The 19,256-nt window shown below is 49.4% G+C and overlaps 1 protein-coding gene across 3 annotated transcripts in view; it reads right to left on the bottom strand.

Moving 5' to 3' along the window:
• Positions 1-19,256, bottom strand: part of DHRSX (dehydrogenase/reductase X-linked) — a 216,274-nt gene that overhangs the window by 19,376 nt on the left and 177,642 nt on the right. The gene's annotated exons all lie outside the window — the stretch shown is intronic.

The raw sequence follows: 19,256 nt of genomic DNA on the forward strand, positions 1-19,256 counted from the left end.
GTCAACCGTGACAAAAATTGTTTGATTTAAGGGATAGACGGTTTCACTGCAAGATTCCCTAGAGCAGTTCCCTGTACAGAGCATGACTGGAACACTGCAGAATTACTGAGTGAAAAGCCATGGTCTGAGTGGACTGTATTTGAAATTATTGCCATGGTATTTGGGGGACAAAGAGCTCATTCCCCTATGGTCTTCCCCATGGAATTCTTTTTTCTAATTTATTTTTAATGTTTATTTATTTTTGACACGGACAGGGACAGAGTGTGAGCAGGGGAGAGGCAGAGAGAGAGAGGGAGACACAGAATGGGAAGCAGGCTCCAGGCTCCGAGCTGTCAGCACAGAGCCCGATGTGGGGCTGGGACCCACGAACCGTGAGATCGTGACTTGAGCCGAAGTCGGATGTTTAACCGACTGAGCCAGTCGGTGCCCCAACCTGTGGAATTTTTTTTTTTTAATGTTTTTATTTATTTTTGAAGGGGAGAGAGAGACAGAGCATGAGCGGGGGAGGAATAGAGAGAGAGGGAGACCCAGAATCCGAAGCAGGCTGCAGGCTCTGAGCTGTCAGCACAGAGCCTGATGCGGGGCTCGGACCCACCAACTGTGAGATCATGACCTGAGCCGAAGTTGGACGCTTAACCGACTGAGCCCCCCAGGTGCCCCCCTGTGGAATTCTTAATAACGATTTTCCCCCCATCACTACCGGGCAAATCCAAAAGAACTCTGCCATTTCTTATGTCCGAGATGAAATGAAACCAGACCAGCTGGACCCTTCTGTTATTTTCATTCCCCGTAAACCCTTGGAGAGTTTCCTTTATTTTATCTGGTTTGACACATCTGCCCGTGTCTAGGATCGGATCTGTTTTACGTTTTCAGTGAGACCTCCGATGTCACCATTTTTTCCCCCACGATTCCTTCGGCTGACAACGTTTGTCTTCTGTCATTTCTATCATTATTTCTTCTGCTCCATCAATGGGAGGGCAGGAAGGACTGAGTGGGTTCAGAGACCCGGGGGAAGGTTGGTGTGCCTGACGTGGGGAGGGCAGGTGGGATGGGAGGGAGAAATGGAGAGGTTGAGGCATGAGAGCACGTGGTCTTGGAGGAGGTGCTGGGGTGCCAGGCGGTTGTCGACAGCCCGTGGCATGTGAGTGGCTCTGGATGGATGGTGTCATGGCGGCTGCCTCTGCACCAATGCTTGGAGAACGATAGGAAAGGGCAAGGGAGAGCATGTAGTCGAGTGTGACCATGGTCCAAGATGGTGGTGGTGTTTGGGTCCTGGCTGGTGGCCGCCATGATGGAGAAAATGGGGCAGACTGGAAGTACGTGCCTTGGAGAGAATGGACAAAGCCTGAAAGTGTTCCGAATGTGGGGGAGAAGGGGATGGAAGAGTCAGGCATGCGCTCGGGATTCTGGTTTGAGCATGTGGATGATGCTGTTTATAACAACGGGGGAGGCTGAGTACATGGAGTGAATTGTGTCCCCCAGAGTTCACATGGGGAAGCCCTCCTCCCCCAGTGGGATGAGGTTCAGAGGTGGGGTCTTTGGGAGGTGATTAGGGTCAGACGAGGGTGCGTTTACTGTCCTTGTAAGAAGAGATGAACGCATTCCTTCTGCCATGTGAAAATGCACAAGATGACGGTCATGTCCAAGCCAGGAAGACAATCCTCCCCAGAATCTGACTGTGCTGACACCGGGGTCTCACCCTTGCAGCCTCCAGAGCAGCAAGAAAATAAATTTGTGCTTAAGCCATCCCTCCCCACACCCCCCGTCTACGGTATGCTGTTACTGCAGCCTGAGCTAACATACCAAACGTGATGGACTTCTGCCTTTCTTTTAAGGAGCTCCTCTTTGTTTCTGCAGAAGCTTCCTTTGTCATCAATAATATTGGTCATGCAGGACTTACAGTGAACTCCTCAAGCATTCAGGCCACCTTTTGTCCAATTAAGTCCATCTAAACCTATTAAAATAATTGTGTTGGTGTGTTGGCAACCAGAAGGTCCTTGCTTCTCGTATGATAACCAGACTCGGGTGAGGACAAGACCTAGGACAGACGTGAATGGACAGGAGGATGATTCGTCACCAGCAGACCCCAGCTGGAGGGGATGTGGGAGATTTACCGAATATGCCTGATTGCCATAGGGATTTCTTCTCAATCACCTACACAGTAGTTGTCATATTTGAACATCAAAGAGTCAGCCGCCGGGATCCAACTGGCTCCCCAAGAAGTTGCACTTGCTTTGTGGATGGGAGGTGTTGGGAAATCTTCCCACTATCCCTCTACTCTGAAATATTCTTGCCCCAAGACAGAGATAGAGAATCTCAGTGGGGCCGGACCCTAAATCATTTTCTCCAGCTCTGTGAGATTTATTCATGGTAAGGGATGGTTGAAATAATTATCTGTGGGCACTAACCTGTCGTCTTGCCATGTTGACTATTTATACTGGTCCATGCTGTGTGATTCAGAGCAATTTGCATGTTGGGTGTTACACTCACTGGCTATTTGGTCAAAATTCCCTTGAGAGGAGGAAATCATGTTTGATATCCAAATCCATTGTTAAGACGTAGATTTGTTTCCAACAACTGCCATGACAAAATACCCATGGGGGTCTTTGAGCAGGAGAAATGTATTCTCTCAGTTCTGGAGCCTAGAAATGCGAGGTCGAGCTGTCAGCAGGGAGGGTTCCGTATGGATTCCCTGAAGAACAATCTGTTTCGGGACTCAGTGGTTTCCCAGGAATCTTTGGCCACTCTTGGCTTGTGGATGTATCTCTTCAACCTCCACCTTGTGTCTTCACATGGTCTTCTAATAAGGACACTAGTCCTATTGGATCCAACCTTGTAGGATATCATCCTGACTAATTACGTGCACAAAGATCCTATTTCCAAATAACACCCTCTTTCGAGGCTCTGAGTGCATGTGAATTTTGAGGGGACACTCTACAACCCGGTGTCATGCCCTTGGCTAACATGTCCTCCTTTCCCTGTTTTCTCTCCATATGGGATCTTTCTGGTTCCTGCCAAAGTGGAAACAGACGTGTAGTGTGGGCGTCAGGAAGAAATAACACATCCTTGTTTCCTTTCTCCCGGCTGGGCCACTGACTTGGAAAGTTCTACCCTGATTAGCTCTGGTGAGTTTCTACCCTACAGTTCCTGGGAAATGGGCAGTTAGAAGGGTACAGAGCCCAGGTATAAAATGCTCAGCTGCCTCATCCTTCAGTGGAGACCCCATGCAATGGACGTCTGGTCACCCTCCTCCACCTCAGCTCTGCCAATCCTGAGCTGATGTATTAGTTAGCTATTTCTGTGTAACAAAAGTCCTCCCAAACTTAGCAGCTTAGAACAATACAGATGTATTATTTCACAGTGGCGGTGGATCAGGATTCTAGGCATGAGTCAGCTGGGTCCTTTTCTTAGGGTCTCAACAAAATGCAATAAAGAATCGGCCGGGGCTGTGTTCTCATCTGAAGATTGAATTTCTCTTCCAGTTCATTCTTGTTGTTGGTGAAATTCACCTTCTCCTAAGGGGATCCTCTGATTACGTCAGGCCCACCGCGGATAATCTCCCTCTGATGCAGTCAAAGTTACCTGATTAGTAGCATTGTCCCAAGAGTGACATCCACCATGCTCACGGGTCCAGGTCATACTCCAGGGAAGAGGATTATACAGGGTGTGTGCACCAGGGGATGGAAATCTGGAGACCACCTCAGAACCCTGCGTACCATAGCTCCTTCCCATCCCGTCTGTGCCTCCGAGGTTGCAGGGTGCCTTCCAGAGAGGTCACCTGATGTCTGGCAGGTGCCTCGCCAAACGCCTGGGGTGTCCACATCTACTGAGAAGGGTCCCCTCCCTGCTCTGTAAAGGACGTTGATGGGCTCAAGGTGCAGGCAGCATTGCACAAACCAATTGCATTTTCCTGAAATTGGATCTCTCTGCTTTTTAAGAGGCACATATAAGCCTTGTTTTCAAGGAGGAAGTGTTCTTAAAATATCCCTTAAAACACCCCACAAATACGTGCGGGGCTTAAGAAAGCACATTCCCTCCTGTGACCCTGTCTGGGCTGTCTCAGACATTTTTCTCCTTGCTTGACCACCTGCCCGGTCTGGCCCCTTTGCCCAGAACATTCTCTTCCAAATGATGCCACTATCCTTAATTTTCCCAAGATAAAAGAGTGATAATCAGTCCCCTTGTGTGATGGACACATCAGAAGCCTGAATCTCCTCACCACAGCTTTGCACACTGTATGTGCCTGAGCATCAGATAGCCCCGTGCCCTTGTCTCCAGCCATGTGGCCAGGCTCAAAGGGGCTGGGACAGTCCACTCAGGGCTGCCTTGTCTAGGGAGGGATTGGGATTGTACCCCCAGGGACAAAGGGGTACATTACTGAGGGATTTGTAGTTTTATAGGACCTCCCTGATTCCTTGTAACTGAGGTAAGACATCATGTCCAGAACTTTCCATCCCCAGAAACTGAAGCTAGGTCCCCACGAAACACTGAAGCCTGTCCCCAGCAGCATATACTTCCAAGTCTATAGATGTGACTCCTGTAGGGACGCCGTAGATGTGGGATCACACAGGGTTCGTCCTTCTGTGTCTGGTTTATGTCACTCACCACGATGTCCCCAGGGTCCATTCGCATGATCGCAGGTACAGAACGTCCATGCTTCTCAGGGCTGAGCCATATTCCGCTGTGTGCCTGGACCACATTCGCTCATCCGCTCATCTGTTGATGGACCCACGGGTTGCGTCCAGCGGTGGACAAAGGTTTCCATCTGTCTACATCCCTGGTACCCTTGTTATTTTCCATTCTTTTCTTGGTTGGTTTGGATGTCAGCCACCCTGATGGGTGTGCCGAATCCCATCTTATTCCTCATCGAAACTTTTTTCCCCCCTGCCTCCAATCTGCACTGATGGCTCCCAGGACGAGGACAGGATGTGTGATTTATCAGCATTGGTTTTGTTGTCTGGCTGTGCCCAGGGGACCTGAGTCCTGAGGGTTTGGGGCAACGGCCAGTGCCCCCTGGTGGCCCCACGTGCTCCCCACACTTCCCAGCATGCCTTGCAGGGAAATGTCTGCACACTAAGATCCCGGGGTTTCGATACAACCTGGGCCCCCCCTGACCCATTCAGGGGGACAATAGCAAGCGTTTGGACCCCTTTGAGGATTCGAAAGTGGTGTCTTCACCTGATGAGACCCAGCGGTGGGCAAACAATGCTGGTGAGTTCACGCTGAAATTCTCCCAAATCCAACAAGGCCGGCGTTGGATGCCCTCTCTGGCTGCCGCCTGATTTTGCTGAGAAGATTAATTATTTTCATGCTCTTTGTAAAGCAGAACAAATTACAGTGAATTTGAGAGCCAGGGGCGGTAACCTTAGGTTGGGGTAGGGTTCGTGGAGAGCAGTTACGGAGCCAGGATGGGATCACCCGAAATGAGAACACCCACCCAATTTTTGCACTGGCTTCTTCCGTGACCCGTATGGCAGGACAGTAAATCTGACTCAGTAAATGGACTCAGTCCCCAGTGGGCTCGCACCCAGGGTCATCACAGGAGGGCACAGTGCATGGCATGTTGTGGGGTTTTATACTGAGTTACAAACTACGCCAGGGAAGGAACTGCGAATGATCTCACAAAATTAATTCTGGTTATGTCAAAATCAGATCTTTCATAAAATGTGCCAGCTTGAATGGTGGCAAACTGATTCTTTCATCCACCTTTGCCTGTATTTTTAAAGTATATAAATTGAGGGGCACCTGGGTGGCTCAGTCGGTTGAGCATTCGACTTCGGCTCAGGTCATGATCTCATGGTTTGTGGGTTTGAGCCCTGCATCGGGCTCTGTGCTGATGGCTCGGAGCCTGGAGCCTGCTTCCGATTCTGTCTCCCTCTCTCTCCCCCCTTCCTCACTCGTGCTCCTCTCTCTCTTTCAAAAATAAACATTAAAAAATTTTTAAAAATAAGAAAATGTATCAAGTGACTTATTTTTTTTATATACACTTCCCTCCTTATCATTGGTCCTATCTTGAGACTGACCTCAAATGCACAATCGCACATCTTTGAGCTCAGTTTTTTGGCAGAATGGCTTCCTGTTTCGCAAACAATATCACACCTGTTGCACATTCGCAACATTGGCAGGCAATGCCGGGCTCGTTTGGTTAATGTGAGGAAACCGAACGGAGCCTCCGTCATACCCGGGAATTTTGTGCGTGGATTTAATCACCCGGACACAATGCCCAATCGCTGCTGTTAGACCCACGTGTTCACAGACTTTCCAAGGCCGTGCGACGAAAGGCGACACAAGCACAGAGAGCCCACAAACTTTGGAAACAGAGAATCTCATGCTCGAGGCTCGGGGAGCCTCTCGGAGAGGCTAGGTTTGCCTCAAGAGGGCTGAGCATTATGTAGCCGACAAGGAGAGTGGGGCTCAGCCATCGGGAGCAGGGATGTGAAGGTTCCTGCAGAGAACCCACGAGACCCCACCGATCGAGCAACCCGAGAGTCCCTCTCGTTCTCCTGGGGAGCCAGAAACCACACACTCATACGATCACGGTCAACGCCGAGGGAATGTGTTTGCATCCTTAAGACAAACTGCTTGACTTTTACCCATAAACCAGAATGAAGAACCTTTATCCTAAAGCAAATAGTCAATTGATTTCGGGCAGTGCCTGTTCAGGCAATGCCTGTATTTTTCTTTAACGTAGTCAGCAGGCCCCGAGTACGTGCCCTGTAGGATCAGAAAGGGGCTTCCGAAATATTTCCTCCTGCTCCCTGTCTTTCCTGCGGTGATCATTCCCTTGGCTGTGCAACGTTTTTAGTTCGATGTAACATTTAAAAATCTTTAGTTATTATTTCTTTTCGAGAGAGACAGACGGGTTGAAAGAGAGGGAGGCAGAATCCTAGGCAGGCCCGGAACGTCCGCACAGAGCCAGACATGGGGCCCGAACCCAGGACCGTGAGATCATGAGCTGAGCGTCCAACTTTGGCTCAGGTCCTGATCTCACAGTTCATGGGTTCGAGCCCCGCGTCGGGCTCTGTGCTGACAGCTCAGAGCCTGGAACCTGCTTCGGATTCTGTGTCTCCCTTTGTCTCTGCCCCTTCCCTGCTCAGGCTTTCTGTTTCTCAAAAATAAATAGACATTTAAAAAAAAATCTTGAGGGGTGCCTGGGTGGCTCAGTCAATTGAGCATCCGACTTCGGCTCAGGTCATGATCTCGAGGTTCGTGAGTTCAAGCCCCACGTCGGGCTCTGGCTGACTGCTCAGAGCCTGGAGCCTGCTTTGGATTCTGTGTCTCCCCCTCTCTCTGCGCCTCCCCTGCTCACGCTCTGTCTCTCTCTCTGTCAAAAATAGATAAATATTAAAAAAAATATTTAAAAAATAAAAAAATAAAAAATAAATTAAAAAAAAATCTTGAAAGACAACCACTTCTCTCATTAATTCAGCTTCTAAAACTGTTTACCCAGATAATTTCCTTCATCCCTCCCATGTGGATTGCTAAAGAGTCAGCGTTTAAGTGGTACTTCGGGCGTGACAAGTAGAGACAAGAGGGGTGGGGTCCTCATGTCAGGAGGCCGGATGCAGACGTGTAAACCGTGAGCCTCCATGCGTCCCTGCTAATGGCAGACAAACCAATCGAACGTGCACAGTTACAAACACTTGGACGGGTGCCCAAGGTTGCCCGGGGTTGAGGGCAAGGGACCCGAGGAGGGAGGGATAGGTGCAGCCCAGCGGGATTTTAAACAAATACTTGATTTTATTTTTTTACTTTTATTTAAACTTTTTTAATGTTTAGTTATTCTTGAGGTGCAGGGAAGAGGGGCAGAGAGAGAGGGAGACACAGAATCTGAAGCAGGCTCCAGGTTCTGAGCTGTCAGCACAGAGCACAACACGGGGCTCGAACCCACGAACTGTGAGATCACAACCTGAGCCAAAGTCAGATGCTTACCCGAGTGACCCCCAGGCACCTCGTAATGTATCAATATCGGCTTGTCACTTGTGACAAGGGCACCAAATGATTTTCTAAGTTCCTAGGTCTCCCCCCTCCACAATCTGCTTGGCTGTGGAAGGAGAGAGGTCTGGAGCGAGGACCCTGGTGTATCTGTGATGTCAGCCAGCACACCTGCCCATCCCTGGGTCACCCTTGTGCCCAGGTCACCCAGTGCACCTGCTTGCCCCCGTGGAGGACACTGTGTTGGCAGAGTATTTGGAAACTATCTGTACTGCCTTCTCAGGTTCTCTGTTAAGTCTGAAAGTCTACCAGAAAAACCTGTGTTCGCTATCCAGAAGAGTAATTCCTGAATTCTGTGAGTGCCACCAAGGGTACCAATGGGGAGCTGCCCTGGGCTGGACTCATGGGCGGAGGGACCTGAGGTCTGAAGGGGAAATAGGTGTGACCAAGGCTGGAGGTGGGGGGCGGGGAGGGTGGCTGAGCACTGAGGAGTAAGTCCTGAGAGCTCAGGTCTGTGTGGGGTGGGGGCAGGGGGGTCTCCCTGGAAAGCAGGCCGGGCTGCAGAGACAGGGGTGCAAGGGTGTCCTGGAGCCAGGCCCCGGAAGGCACAGGTGCACATTCGAGCTCCTTCTTCACCGCCCAGACCCCCGCCCCTCACCTGTGCAGATGGATGGGAGGTGGAAAACGGGCTGTGTCTGGCACAGCCTGTCTGCTGGGGGCCCACAGGGCTGTGTGCAGAACCATTCTGAGGCAGCACCCAGCCTGGACGGGAGACGCTGCATGTGAGAAGCCCCAAGGCGGCCCCCGTGGTGACTCAGCTTCCCCTCCGAAGCCACTCCCTGGGGGCCCTTGGCCCACTCCACACTGCAACCTCGCACACCAAACCGCAGGCCGCGGATCATGTGAGTGGCACGCCTTGGTCCCTGCAGAATTTCACAGCTAGGAAACAACAGCCCTGTGGCCAGATGAATGACACCCAGGGAGGCTCCCGGGTGGAGACACAGCCACGCCCCATCCCCAAGAGGAAAAGGTTCCTAAAGGAGATGTGGATGTTGAGTACAGACACAGAGGGGGGCTCTGTGCTGACAGCTCAGAGCCTGGGACCTTCTTCGGATTCTGGGTCTCCCTCTCTCTCTCTGCCCCTCCTCTCTCACTCTCTGTCTCTGTCTCTCTTTAAAATATAAATAAATAAACATTGGGTCGCCTGGATGGCTCAGTCAGTTAAGCGTCTGACTTCAATAAACAAACAAACGTTGGGTCGCCTGGATGGCTCAGTCGGTTAAGTGTCTGACTTCAATAAACAACAAACGTTGGGTCGCCTGGATGGCTCAGTTGGTTAAGCGTCCGACTTCAATAAACAAACAAACATTGGGTCGCCTGGATGGCTCAGTCGGTTAAGTGTCTGACTTCAATAAACAACAAACGTTGGGTCGCCTGGATGGCTCAGTTGGTTAAGCGTCCAACTTCAATAAATAAACAAATGTTGCTTTGCCTGGATGGCTCAGTCGGTTAAGTGTCCGACTTCAATAAACAAACAAATGTTGGGTCGCCTGGATGGCTCAGTCGGTTAAGCATCCGACTTCAATAAACAAACAAATGATGGCTCAGTCGGTTAAGCGTCCAACTTCAATAAACAAACAAATGTTGGGTCGCCTGGATGGCTCAGTCAGTTAAGCGTCCGACTTCAATAAACAAACAAATGTTGGGTCGCCTGGATGGCTCAGTCAGTTAAGCGTCCGACTTCAATAAACAAACAAATGATGGCTCAGTCGGTTAAGTGTCCGACTTCAATAAACAAACAAATGTTGGGTCGCCTGGATGGCTCAGTCGGTTAAGCGTCCGACTTCAATAAATAAACAAACGTTGGTTCGCCTGGATGGCTCAGTCAGTTAAGCGTCCAACTTCAGCCCAGGTCATGATCTCACAGTTTGTGAGTTCAAGCCCCGTGTCAGGCTCTGTGCTGACAGCTCGGAGCGTGGAGCCTGCTTCAGGATTCTGTGTCTCCTTCTCTCTCTTCCCCTCCCCTGCTCACACTCTCTGTCTCTCTTTCTCAAAAATAAATAAATAAACATTAAAAAAATCTTCCACTGTCTGATTTTGGCATTCATTCGTGGGTCTTGGCTGCACTATTTTTTTTTCACTGTGTTGTTTTTCTATTTTGCACATTCCTTTTACATATATTAATTGAAGTTGTTAAAAAAATGTGTTTCTTCCTACCATGTGTCTATTTAATCATGTAATTATGTCTGTATGGCTTTGTGGATATTTACCTAATTCTTTGGGTTACTATGCAGTCTGCTGTGATTTATTGTGTGGTTCACGTTGCTATAGATTTGTGGGTTTCCTGCTCTGGTCCTCGACCATCAGACTTGTCTCCAAGAAACCCTGGCCTCTTTCATTGGGGGAGGTGTGTTGTTTTTAAAGGTCTTTAAAAATGTGTAATATTAGGGTTCCTGGGCGGCTCAGTTGGTTGAGACTCCAACTCTTCAGCTCAGCTCAGGTGTTGAACTCACAGTCGTGAGTTTGAGCCCCGACTGTTGGGCTGTGTGCTGGGCGTTGACCCTACTTAAAAAAATCTTAAAGTTAATTATTGAATTTCTTATTTCTGCCCCCTTTTTTTAATTTGTAATTTTGAAGTAATTGCAAATTCTCAGGAAGTTGGAAAGATCAGACTGAGAAGTCCCATGGACCCTCTCAGCCAGTTTCTCTAATGATTAAGGTTATGTAAAAATAACACACTTTTTTTTCACTTTTTTTCCTTTTTCCTTTTTCCTTTTTTGGTCCTACTGCCTGCTCGTCCTCTGTACTTTCTCATCCCCAGCATTTTACAGTAAGCTTGAATTTAATTAATTAAGTGATTGAAACACTAAGACTTTGTGGTTTTGAAGTCTGGGTCCAGAACAGCCTTATCTGAATGACTGCAGGTTTTTTTTATGTTGCCTGGGTTTTGTTTTGTTTTGCTTTGCTTTTTTCTTAGTTGAGTGTGGTATCTGCTTCTTCTGCAGTGACTGGTTTTCTGTGTACTTGTTTCTTTTTCAGACGAGCTGGTTGACTTCCTTCTTGGTGTGGCTGTGGGAATCCTTCATGCTGGGACAAAGCCAGTGTGGTGTAGACAGAAGTGATATTTCTTGTTCCCTTTTAAAGTGAGGGTTTGGGGGCACCTGGGTGGCTCAGTTGCTTAAGACTCTTTCAGCTCAGGTCACGATCTCCCATTTCGTGAGTTCGATCCTCGCGTCGGGCTCTGTGCTGACAGCTCGGAGCCCGGAGCTGCTTCGGATTCTGTGTCTCCCTCTCTCTGCCCCTCCCCTGCTCATGCTCTATTGTCTCTGTCTCTGTCTCTCTCTTTCCAGAGACTGGTCTGTTATAACTATTCTTGGTTTCACCTTCAGATTATTCCTTGGTTTCCAGACAGCTCAGTGTTTTAGAGGGATGACTTTTTTTAAAAAAATTTTGAACATTTTATTATTATTATTATTTTTTATTTTACAGAGAGAGAGTGAGCAGTAGAGGGAGACAGAGAGAGAATCTTAACCAGGATCCCAGCTCAAGATGGAGCTCGATAGGGGCTCGATCTCATGACCCTGGGATCATGACCTGAGCTGAAATGAAGAGTCAGAAGCGCAACTGACTGAGCCACCCATCTGCCCCTCTTCTTTAGGGGGGATGTTTTTACCTATCAAGACCCAGCCAATGACCGCCATTACTGATGAATATGCCACCAGCCAGCCTTGAATGATTCCGCATCCGTGTGAGGCAATGGACTTAGTCTGTGAAAGCTCACACCTTTACAACAAGGTGGAGGGATCCCATTCCTTGGTATTGACCCAAATGAGCTAAAAATGTACGTCCACAGCGGAACCTGTGACTTAAGATTCCACATGCAGGGCGCCTGGGTGGCTCAGTCAGTTAAGCGTCCAACTTCAGCTCAGGTCATGATCTGGCTGACCTATGTCATTAGCATATGGCCCTCCAGGTCCTTCCTTGTTGATGAAAATGGGTTTCCTTCATTTTCAGGACTGGGTAACGTTCTGTTGTATGTATGTATAGATTGGGGGTTTCAGTGGACGTTCCAGAGCTTAGAAGCCCTTGAGATCCCACTGGAGTGAGGTCCGAGCTATAATCGAGCACAAGTGCCGATCTCCAGCAAATCTTTCTGGAACACTGTCTCATCCTGTATTATCTTTCAACTCTCTGGCCCCACTGCCTGTTGCTTCCCCTGCAAAATGCAAACGACACAGTGAAGAAAGATATGAAAATGCACGGATTTATAGTCAGGACGCGAGTTTCTGGAGAAGCAGGTAGAAAGCGTGGACACAGCCACCATGTCTGCTGGTCTCCTGGTGGAGAGAACACAGCCATGACGCGAACCACACACAAAGCATGCAGCTGGTCCCCAGCACACGCACAGCGGCCTCAGCGACAATCCCAGGACCCACAGCGACTCAGATTCAGAATCTGATATGGTGCCACGTCTCGTCCACTGGCAAATGAGAAACAGTGTCTTGCTGAGACAGGAGAGGTAGGGGGTGGCTTCCGATAAGGGTGTGTATGTGCCAGGGAGGACGATGGGAGTCTAATGCAAGTGGGTCATTATCACGGGGGGAGGTGAGGACCGCGGGGGGAGTGGGGAGGGCCGGGGGTACCACCAGGACAGCAGGGACTATGACAAAAGCCTGTGGCATGACAATTACAGCCTAGCTGTGTCAGCTCTGCCCTCTTCCTGCATTCGGCTGTCATGTTTTCTGACCTCAGTCATCTCCATTAGGTCCTAAGCACCGCGTGGGTGTTTGGGGGCAAATAGTCTGCCCTGTCTCCCATCAAACAATGGAGGGCTTTGGGGAAACAGAAAGGATGAAAATAACAGGAATATATCTTCGTACAAATGAGACAAAGCAAGATTTCACAGCAAAAAGAGCTACGTTTCACAAAGAAAGCAGTTCTATCCTTATCCAAGATCCCTACGTAAAACTTGACTTTGCTGAATGAATGAATGAATGAATGAATGAATCTGGATAGATGGAATAAGAGTTTAAATAAAAGTGGTTTTCCAAATTCCGGGAGGAAAATGAGCCTCAAAATTTTCAGTCACCAACGCGGAATAACACAGTACCAGGGTCAAAAAAAAAAAGTCAGGATGGAAATATGGACTGGAAATCTGCGTCCTAACTAGAGAAAAGAGAAAACGTGTAGACACCAGTTTGAATGTTCACGTGGAAGCCGGGAGTAAATCAGGAGCTGACTGGGTGGGGAGCTGGTATAAAATGGAATTGTGTGTTGGTGTGTGAACTCACCCAAAGCAGGAAGAGTGCATCTACCCAGAATGCTGTGTGCTGCTTTGCCTTTGATGTATACATACCTGGATCTGCTCATAAATGTGTATTGAAGGCCCATCCTATACAACATGTTGTTCTAGGGTCCAGAGGCAGGTGCATGAATAAAGATGACCATATCAGGGATGCCTGGGGGGCTCAGTCGGTTGGGCATCCGACTTCAGCTCAAGTCATGATCTCGTGGTTCATGAGTTTGAGCCTCGCATCGGTCTCTGTGCTGACAGCTCAGAGCCTGGAGCTGCTTCGGATACTGTGTCTCCCTCTCTCTCTTCCCCTCCCTCCATCTCAAAAATAAATAAGCATTAAGAAAAAGATCATATCGGCCACCTTGTTGGGGAGGCCAACATGGAAACACGCATCTTGAACGTGTTTTCAGAAAAATGCCTGTGAATGGCTTCTCTTCTGCAGGCATGGAGGACAGAGGACACAGGAGCCACCTTGGGTGGTACTGGAATGATCCAAGGTGTTGGTGGCAGAAATGACAGAGGCAGTGACTGAGGTGGTCACATGTGTTGACCTGGGTGCGGAGTCTGTCATTCATGAGAAGAAATTAGTGATGCACACGAGGGAGATGTGCAGGTCCCTACTTGGAGGCAGTCAGGGGGATGGAAGGTCCGTCGGCCAAGGTCAGGAACACAGCACAGAATGTCGATTTGGAGAATGATGTAGATTTGGAGGAGATGATCATCTCAAGGTGAACTGTGGAAATGGGAGCATAAGATGTGTCTGCCGTGGCCAGGGGAAGACACAAAAGGGTCAGTTGGTTTTGTAGGCAGCGGGTTGTGAGCTGAACGTGGGCACATAGGGCTTGGGAGGTGATGGCAATAGGATCGGACCCAGGAGCCGGGGTCCAGAATGTCAGGTGGTGATCAAGAAAGAGCGTGCCAGTGCCTAAAATGTTCACAACGTAGGGTCCCCCTATGACTCAGCCTTTCCACTGCTAAGGATATGCCCCATCCCCCACCCCAAATGGAACCAGGTATTGAAATAAAACCAGCACACCCCTGGTCGCAGCCGGATGATTCACAGTAGCCAAAAGGCGGAATCAACCCAAATGTTCTCGGATGGATGAGCACCGAAGCAGAACGTGGTCTATGCCTACAGTGGAATGCTACTCACGCAGGAAAAGGACTGCCACCCTGGCACGGGCTACAACGTGACAGATCTTGGAAGCATTTCAACGTGGCATTAAGTGAGAGACAGGACACACAGAAGACCGTGCATGGTATGGTCCTATGTCTACACGAGACCTAGAATAAGTAAGTGCACACAGAGGACAAGGCAGTACTGATCCCCAAGGGGAGGAGGGGGAGCATTGTGGAGGGATGCGTGATAGATACAGGCTTCAATTTTTGCACCTGGTGCAAATTTCACACCTAGGTAGAAAGAAAGAAGTAGGAATTGCCCGAGAGGGTAGACAAGAATTGGTAACCGTGGAAGGCACAGACCGTGCTTTAACGGGAGGATCGTCCACACCCCCAGGGGGTGAAAAGGACGATGCGTTCTTTCTGTTTCCGTGATGGCGACATGATTCTAGAAAGGATGGAACCTGACCACGTGTATCACTAAGGAAGAGTGCATTTGGGTGACGCAGCCATCCGCCCCAGTGACGGAGAGCTAACGCTTCTCTGGGGTTGAGGAGTGAGCACCACCACCGTGAGGTTTGGCTTCCTTGGTCCTACAAGTGATTTAGCTCCAGAGAAATAGGGTCTGAATGTCGTGGATGACGACATGATTCCCCTCGGAGGCTCGGAGGGAGCGTGCTACACGCGTGTGTTGGGCAGCCATTGTTGGTGTCCCTCGGTTGGGGACACAACACCCTATCTGTGTTTGCACGTCCACAGCACATACCCTCTACATCCATGCATTTGCACGGATGTCTCCTCTCTGTGGGTCTTTAACTCTGTCTCTTCTCTTCTTGTAAGGACACCGGTCACATTGGACTTGGGCCCTCCCCAGTGATCTCATCTTGATGCCATTATAGGCAAACACCCTGTGTCTAAATAGGGCCCCATTCACAGGACCTGGGGGTTAGGCCTTCAACATCGTTTTGGAAAGAGAGACACCCCAGGGCAGGGCAGGATGCATGTGAAGAATGTGGACAGGTGGCGAGTGGAAGAAAGGCATGGACGAAGTCAGCCCGTGGGAGGAGATACAGATCCGCATCGGATGCTTGAGGCAACGAAGGCCAGAGGAAGCTCATGCCGGATGGACAACGTAGGGCCTGTGACAGGCCAACCCCATCTGGCTCCTTGTTTTCTGGTGCATAAAGAGTCCCTCCTGTCGTGGAAACACCCGGTGTCTCTCTGCCCTGTGGCTCACAAGGATTTATTGTGGTTTTCAGCCAGCTTGCTTAATGGCCTCTGACCATCTGCTAGGAATCACAATGCAAGTCTGGAGTCGTTATTCAAACCGGCAGGACTATTAACCGTGGTGTGGTCTTGCCAGCTCCACGTTGTTTACAGGTTCGGGGCCCCTAAATGGAATACCCTGCACTTGAGAAAAGAAAATCTAGGCAAAGCTCACCTTCGTATTTCCAGACCTTCCCGGGTGACGATCTGGACCTTTTTCCTCTTTCCGCTTCCTGGTCCCCAGCATGTCAGGTCCTCACTAGCTGAGAACGCACCTGAGGAATATTAACTATTATCATGGAAGTTTCCCAACAATGAAGGTTAAGCCCAGGCATCAAGAATGCTGGTAATAAAACAGAACACATGAACAAACACATCTCCAAGACCTTTCAGAATAACTACTGACATATCAGCTGAGTTAAAGGGAAAAAAATACTGATCATCAGGGAAATACAAATCAAACCCACAATGAGCTACCACCTCACACCTGTCAGAATGGCTCACGTTAACAACTCAGGCAACAACAGATGTTGGGGAGGATGCAGAGAGAGAGGATCTCTTTTGCATTGTTGGTGGCAATGCAAGCTGGTGCAGCCAGTCTGGAAAACAGTCTGGAGGTTCCTCAGAAAACTAAAAATAGAACTACCCTATGACCCAGCAATTGCACTACTAGGCATTTATCCATGGGATGCAGGTGTGCTGTTTCGAAGGGACACATGCACCCCCATGTTATAGCAGCACTATTGACAATAGCCAAAGTATGGAAAGAGCCCAAATGTCCATCGATGGATGAATGGATAAAGATGATATATGGTATATATATACAATGGAGTATTCGTCGGCCATGAAAAAGAATGAAATCTTGCCATTTGCAACTATGTGGATGGAGCTAGAGTATATTATGCTAAGAGAAATAGATCAGTGAGTCATATATGGAATTTAAGAAATGAAACAGATGAACGTAGCAGAAAAAAAAGAGACAGAGGAAATCAAGAAACAGACTCTTAACTACAGAGAACAAACTGATGGTTACCAGAGGGAGGTGGATGGGGGGAGGGGTAAAACAGGTGATGGGGATTAAGGAGTGCACTTGTGATCAGCGCAGGGTGGGTGTGTGAGTGTTGAATCACTACATCGTACACCCGAAACTGATGTTACAGTATATGCTAACTAACTGAAATTTAATTAAGAACTTAAAAAAAAAAAAAATGAATGAAAAATGTTATCTGAGTGTCCCAGGTAGACCAGAAGTCAAGTCCCGACTTTCGTCTGATGGCTGAATTTCCATTATTGTGCATGGAAACAGTGGCCTTGAGAGACCCCTATCCACTGGTATGTTTACCTATGAGCGTGTCACATTGTAACTGACCTTTTAACGAGCCAGGACCCATCACTCTCAGATTGGGGTTTACCACGTATGCAGATTACGGGAACTGACGGGTTTAGCATTGAGTAGAACTCTTTTTAAAAAATAAAAGTCTGCTTTTTATGAAAGGGAGGGACAACGCATTTCACGGATGTGGGTCGTCAATCACTGTATGTTGTACCTGGGAGAGGGGACAGACACAAAGGGTGCGGGTCATTGCGGGGACCGTGCAGAGAAGGGGTGGCTGTGCAGGGACATAGCTTCCTGGGATTCGTACAGTAGTCAAGGGCCAGGCGTTCACGACCGGAGCATCCCATTCCTGACCGGAAGTCAGAGGGTCTACAAATGGTCTCCAGAGCCTCCCCCACTCTCATGGGTCAGGTCGAATGGTGGCCCCCCGAAAAAACACACATCCACATTCTGACCCTGTGGAACCTGGGAATGGGGTCCTACTTGGGAACATGGCCTTTGCAGATGGGAGTAAGTGAAGGATCTGAGATGAGCTCATCCTGGATGCCCCTAAATCCAATGGCAGGTGTCCTGTGTATGAATTTTCCACATTTTCCAGCTTTGGTGCCACAGCCCAAAGCCCGCAGTGAGTCCTCCTGGCCACCAGAGGGGGATATGCGGACAGCATTTGCTCCCTCTCAGGAGAATTTAAGCTTATTTCCCTATTATCCATAAATGTTTTGCTATTACGTCTGGTTCTTCTTTGCCTTTAGGTTTAGAATGAGTGTGTTTGCTGCTATTTCAAAGGAGTGCAGGGTGGGGGGGGGGTTCATATATGTGCTTTCTCTTTTCCCCTCCAAAAAGTCCTTCCTCCCCCAAAGCATCAGCTTCCACAGGATCTAATTGGTGCTCCCTAATTACATGTGCTGCACTTTCAAGCAGGGCAGGGCCAGTGAGATCCAGGAGGGGCAGGACCCCTGAGATCTAGGAGGGACAGGACCCCTGATATCCAGGTGGGGTACGAACACAGATCCAGGCAGGGCAGGATCACTGAGATCCAGGCAGGGCAGGGCCCCTCAGATCCAGGAGGGGCAGGACTACTGAGATCCAGGAGGGGCAGAACTGCTAAGTTCCAGGCAGGGCTGCTGAGATCCAGGCAGGGCAGGGCCCCTCAGATCCAGGTGGGGCAGGACCACTGAGATCCAGGAGGGGCAGGGCCACTGAGAGATCCAGGTAGGGCTGGACCACTGAGATCCAGGAGGGGCAGGGCCACTGAGACCCAGGCAGGGCTGGACCACTGAGATCCAGGCAGGGTCAATAAGATCCAGGCAGGGCTGGTAATATCCAGGCAGGGCTGTGGTCCCTCCAGAGCCTCCAGGGGAGGGTCCTTCCTGCCTCTTCCAGCTTCTTGGGCTCCAGGCATCTCTGGACTTTTGGTCGCATCCCTCCCATCTCTGACTCCACCTTCACGTGGCTTCTCTGCTGTGTCTGTGTCTCCTCTTGTGTCTCTCACAAGGACACCTGTCATTGGATTCAGGGTCCCCCTCATCCAGATGAGCTCATCTCAGATCCTTCACTTACCCACATCTCCAAAGGCCATATTCCCCAGTGAGACCCCATTCCCAGGTTCCTCAGGGCCAGGATCTGGATCCGTGTGTTTTGGGGCCTCCATTTGACCCACTACAATGCTAAATATGTGTTGCCACTTCTTTGACATGGGCACTGGGCACTCACAACGGGCTCTGGCCATATTGCCAGAGCACCCTCGAGGGCCCTTAGCATTGGAGGGATCCCCTGGATCACGCAGAGTCCCAGAGGGTCCGGGAAGGGTCCATGGTGGGAGTGGGCTTGGGCAGGTGACTGTCTCCACCTGTCCAGGATGCGCCCGTTATTTGAATGAAGAGGAAAGATGTGGTGTCGGGCAAAATGCTTCCAAGAGACTCTTCTGGTTTTCCTGTCTTCATGTTTTCGCCCATTTCCTGTCTCCTGTCCTCATCCGTGGTTTCTGCTCAGCTGTGCTGGTCTTTGCTGCCTGACTCCAGAACCCTGCCTCAGTTTCCTACCTGCTCTGTGGGACTCGTAAGACCCTCCCCTCGGTGAATTGTTGACCAAATGTGTGTTTATCCCCTGGCACGTGACAAATAGTAGGAGAGATGAACAAGATAGAAATTCTATGCCTGGTTAAAGAAGCTCACAGCCAGGAGGGGGTCATGCAGTTCGTTTGTCAGTTTCCAGTCAATGGGATCGAAATCATTGTGGATGTTTCGTTCACATTAGGTGTTTGTATTCCAAGGTTTTTGTCAGCTTGTGAATTCACAGTGGTCT

The sequence above is a fragment of the Panthera pardus genome, unplaced genomic scaffold (assembly GCF_024362965.1).
Source record: "Panthera pardus isolate Hobbes unplaced genomic scaffold, ASM2436296v1 HiC_scaffold_27, whole genome shotgun sequence".
In the NCBI taxonomy this organism is placed as follows: domain Eukaryota; kingdom Metazoa; phylum Chordata; class Mammalia; order Carnivora; family Felidae; genus Panthera; species Panthera pardus.